Here is a 5,741-nt window from a genome sequence, read left to right as displayed (position 1 = left end):
CCTTGATTCCGGTTATTGATCTTGAGCCATAAACCTGATTCTTTCCAGACCATTGATTGTTGTGTACCCAAATACGAACCTCAAATATACGATACTACTCCACAAATACATACAAACTAAATATCAAACACTGAATCAAGATTGCTTACACATTCAAACCATTGTATCTTATGCTTTGAAAGACCAAATCCTTGAAACCCTGAAATATTGATTCATTTTTATCCAATTCTTTCATTACCTAACAGCCAAGCTTTGGAAATGCCATATTGATTTTTATAACGATTGAAACCATTTTCATTATTAAACGTCTAATGTTGTTAATGATTCTGTTTATTGTTTATTATTGCTTATTCTGTTATTATGTTAGAATTGGATTGTTTTTATAAAATTGTGGACCAGATTCGTGGTCAGACCATAAAATGGTCAAGTTAGGCTAATGTGTGCCTTGGATCCAGTAGTTAGAGCAGTGTTGTGTGCTTTGCTCGGGGTTAGTACGTGACTGATCAGCAGCCTAACCTTGGTTTTTAAAGTGAAAATATAATGTCCAATTCTAAATCATAATCCATTGTTCACTTGATATCATAACCATATTTACCTGATGATCATTATTCTCAGTGTTGTCATTGTGACTTGCTGAGCTAGTTAGCTCATTTGTGCGATGTTGTTTATGTTCTTTCCAGTTAAAAAGGAACTGGTTGGTACCGAGGATCCCCAGTCCAGCGCGAGAGCTAGGGGTTCAGGTTGATCAAGTTGAGCTAGTAGGCTTCTTTTGGGATAATTTTAGGTTTGTAAAAGTTTGTAATAATGTTTAATACTCAGTTATGAGTTGGATAATTAGGATTTGAACGGTTTGTAATATAAGTAGATGTGTTTGGCTTGTGTGCATACTTTAACCTGTTGCGACCCGTGGTAGTTGATAAATAGGGTCACTGCATATTATTATTATTATTATCTTTATTATTGTTATAAGCAGGTTATAAATAAGGTGTGTGTGTGGACCCCAAACTTCTGACCCGGGTTTGGAGGGCGTTACAGGTTTGGTATCAGAGCTACAGGTTATAAGTCACTGACACAAGCTTAGGTTGACGGGAATGGGTAGAGGGTTAGGATTAGAAGTAAGGAATAGAAAGATAGAACGTCGAGCGGTTGAGTGCTTTGGTATAACAGGTATTAGTATGATTCGCGTCATGGTTCGAGATTCTTATATTGCGATATGATTTCAGATAGCAGCGATGGCCGACTCTTTTATTCCCGTATCAGCTGATCACTCAGAGCCTTCAGTTGGAGGACCGTCTTCGGATCCACGTCCTGTTGTTCCACCAGTGTTGGCTATACTACCTCCACCTATGTTGCAGCCCGTACCATTGCAGGCTATTCCACCTCCAGGCATGAGGCCACCTATCAGAGGACCCCCACCTGCTGATTCAGGCTTTACTAGTCACTCAGTTACAGGAGTACCTTTCCAGTTCTCTTCCTATCCTGTCCCATATCATCAGTTTGAGGCTTGCCTTAATGGAGCAGCGATTCCTAGAGGGTCAGATTCAGGAGTTACTACATATTATGCGTACCAGAAAGATTGGGAGTGGTGAGAGGCGACTCAGAGAAAGGCTCCAAGCATTTCGTAGAGCAGCTGCAGTGAGGATTGCTGAGGCTACACATGAGGACATCACCCCTAATTTCCTAGTACAGTGAGCTAAGTGGGTTCTAGAGGAGCTTGAGGAGATTGGAGGTCCAGACTTGCCATGAGTTAGAGATTCAGAGATGCTGAGCAGTATTGTGATGGTTATGTAGTATGTACAGTAGTGTGTAGTGTGTATCAGTAGACTTTTGAGTTGTATTTATAGACTAGCTATGCTGACTAGTGAGTAGGTTGTTGTACCCTTTTGCTTTTACTTTCGAAGCGTCTTTATGCTTGTACTACCCAAAACTTTTGATCTATATATATCAATATCTTTTCCTTTCCAGCACTGTCATTTATTTTACTGCACCTGTTTTACCTTACCTTATTTATTGCACCAGTTATACCCCTGTGATATCATGTACCCTGTTTTTCATAACTGTTTATATTCTGTAAAGAAGCATGCAATTTACTTAGTTATAATTGTTTTCAAAAAGAAATGTTTCTGTTTTACAAAACTTTTCTTTTATGCAAAGAATTTGATTTAAAAGCTAAATAAGTTGTTTGATTCTTTATAGAAAATGCCTCCCAGAAAAAATACCCGCACCAACACCCAGAATGAAGAAACCAACAACAACAATAATAACAACCAAGATGATACAAACCAGAATGCAAACCCAGGACATATAGACCCAGCAATAGCCCAGATTCTTTAAATCTTGGCCCAACAAACAGTTCACCTGGCACAACAACAACAACAAAGACAGACCAATCCCCAGGTAACTTTTAAAACTTTTCAGGCAGTAAACCCACCAGAATTCAAGGGTTCCTTAGAACCGATTGAAGCAAATGTTTGGTTAAAGGAGATAGAGAAGGCATTTGCCTTAGTGAAAGTAAAGGAAGAACAGAAGGTTGAGTTTTCAAGTTACTATTTGAAGAATGAGGCCACCTATTGGTGGGAGATGGTGAAGATATTGGAAGGTATAGATGTTATTACTTGGGAGAGGTTTAAGGAATTGTTTTTAGAAAAGTATTTTCCTCAGTTTGTCTAGGATCAGATGGAGTTGAAGTTTTTAGAACTAAAGCAAGGAAACATGTCGGTGACAGATTATGAGAGTAAGTTTGAGGAATTGTCAAGGTATGTGCCGTCATATATGGATACTGACAGGAAGAAGGCTAAAAGATTCCAGCAAGGTTTGAAACCATGGATCAGAGGGAAGGTAGCCATTTTTGAATTGGATACTTATGCAGGAGTTGTACAGAAGGCTATGATCGCAGAGACAGAGAGTGAGATGTCACAAAAGGAGAAAGAAAGCAAGAAAAGGAAATTTGAAGGGAATGAAGGTCAGTCACGACCAGAGAAGTTTCCAAATTTTAAGAAGGGCAAGTTTCAGCCAGGGAGGAATTTTAATTTCAGGAGACAAAATGCAAGCGACGGAAACCAAGGCAACCGTCCAGTTAATGCGAATCAGCCAAATCAGTTGAGATTAACTTTTCCAGATTGTCAAGTATGTGGGAAGAAGCATGGGGGAGTTTGTAATAAGTTGAATGTAGTTTGTTTCAAGTGCAATCAGAAAGGGCACTATTCAAGGGAGTGCCGAAATCAGCCAGCAAGAGAGCCAATAAATAAGGATCAGCCTATCCGGAATCCAGCAGTGAAGGTTCCAGCCATTGGATTTACGTGCTTTAAATGTGGAAAACCAAGACATATAGCCAGGGATTGCAAGACACCAGCCCCAGTCAGTAATGCATTGAGGATTATGGGATCTACCCCAGCAGTGAATGAGACTTTAAGGGCTAGAGTTTTTGACATGTCTGTGAAGGATGCTATCCAGGATACTGATGTCGTGGCAGGTACGCTTAATGTGAATTCTTTATGTGCCAAAGTGTTAATAGATTCGGGAGCAACTCGATCGTTTGTTTCACAAGATTTTGTTAGTAAGTTAAATTGTCCAGTTGAGTATTTAAATGAAATAATGACTGTGGAATTGGCAAATCAAGAACGAGTATCTGTTAATCAAGTTTGTGGGAATTGTGAGATTGAGATTTCTGGTAGAAAGTTTTGTGTAGATTTGATACCATTTAAGTTAGGAGAATTTAACATTATCTTAGGAATGGATTGGTTATCTAAGCACGATGCCAAGATAGATTGTCGAAATAAGAAGGTAATGGTGAAAATGCCAGACGAAAGAATAGTAACGTTCAAGGGCCAGAAACAAGTAAAGAAGTTCTTAACGATGATTGAAGCCAAGAAGTTACTACGACAAGGATGCGAGCATTTCGTGGCATATGTGATTGATAGGAGTCAGGAGCCAGCGAAACTTGAAGATATTCCAGTAGTGAATGAATTTCCAGATGTGTTTCCCGACGAGTTACCAGGACTTCCTCCAGATAGAGAAATTGAGTTTGCAATCGACTTAGCACCTGGAACAGAACTGGTATCCAAGGCTCCGTATAGAATGGCGCTCATTGAGATGAAAGAGCTAGCGAAGCAATTGCAAGAGCTGTTAGAGAAAGGAGTAATCAGACCCAGTATGTCCCCGTTTGGAGCCCTGGTATTATTTGTCAAGAAGAAAGATGGAAGCATGAGACTGTGCATTGACTATAGGGAACTCAACAAGCTTACAATCAAGAACAAGTATCCGTTACCCAGAATTGATGATTTGTTTCATCAACTGAAGGGAGCCAAGTACTTCTCCAAGATTGATTTAAGATCGGGTTATCATCAACTGAAGATTAAGCCTGAAGATATACCGAAGATAGCTTTCAGAACAAGGTATGGACATTACAAATTTTTAGTGATGTCTTTTGGATTGACCAATGCCCCGACAGCGTTTATGGACTTGATGAACAGAATTTTCAAGGAATACTTGGACAAGTTCGTTATTGTGTTTATAGACGATATTTTGATTTATTCAAAGGTGAAAGGGGATCATACGGAACATCTGAGAATAGCTTTGGAGATTTTAAGGAAAAAGAAGTTATATGCTAAATTCTCGAAGTGTGAGTTTTGGCTACAGGAAGTTCAGTTCTTAGGACACATAGTCAGTAATGAAGGGATCAAAGTGGACCCAACAAAGATCGAGGCAATTACAAACTGGGAAAGACCGAGAACACCCACTGAGGTAAGAAATTTCTTGGGATTAGCGGGATATTATCGTCGATTCGTTCAAAATTTTTCAAGGATTACAATTGCAATAACCCCAATTTTTGGAATTTTTGAAACACTTATGAATAGTGATTTTGCTGAATAAGAAAACTTTTCATACCACACTATGTAGGGGTTCTTTTATTGATCTTCTGAGATATTATTAGTACTCTATGTGGTATATAAGTGTATGTAAAGATCGTCAGAATCTAAATCCGAACACTTTGATTTTTCCCGAAAATCCACCAGATACCAAAAGAATTGAGTATAAGGTAACATGATTAAAAGGATTTAAATTCAAGGATTATAAGAGAGGATCATAAAAGGAATATAATGTATTGAGAAAGGTTAAGGGAACCCAAGTAATAAGATCCCGGGTATGATCCCTCAAACGATAAACGAGAACGAAAGTTAAGCGAACCGTATAAAAGATCAGAGGTCATTAGCCAAGTGATTAGGAGTTAATCAAAGAGTTAGTGGAGGGTGATGTCATTTCACCAACAAGAAGAGGACAAGTGTGGGATGATGACATAAGAGGATGACATGAGCATGACAAAAAGGGAAGGAAGTGTTGGTTGATTCTAAACCACACAAAATTTACCATGGTTAAAAGTAATTAATCAAAACAAAGCAACCAACCAAGGCAAGCAAAACAAATCACAAAAACACAACTTGACTTCCTTTTCTTCAAGAAAGCTCTCGGCTTTTCCATGGAAAGCAAGGGAATTTTTTTCAAAACTTAAGCTACACACCTTCATAATTCAAGAGGTTTGTTTCTTTAGCTTCCATAATTCATAACTTAGATGAGCCATAAGTTTAAGCTCAAGATTCCATGATTATCATAACTAATCAATTCATCAAAGTTCTTGGTGAATAGTGTTTTTCAAGAACTTGAGATTTTGATCTTGTGTTTTTGTTTAGATATAGCTTTGGTAAGGATTTTCAAGGGTGATTCCAAGCTCCCTAGTTACTTTT

This window comes from Apium graveolens, chromosome 10 (assembly GCF_009905375.1).
Source record: "Apium graveolens cultivar Ventura chromosome 10, ASM990537v1, whole genome shotgun sequence".
Lineage (NCBI taxonomy): Eukaryota > Viridiplantae > Streptophyta > Magnoliopsida > Apiales > Apiaceae > Apium > Apium graveolens.
The sequence above is the reverse complement of the archived record's forward strand: the minus strand, read 5'-3'. Positions refer to the sequence as shown.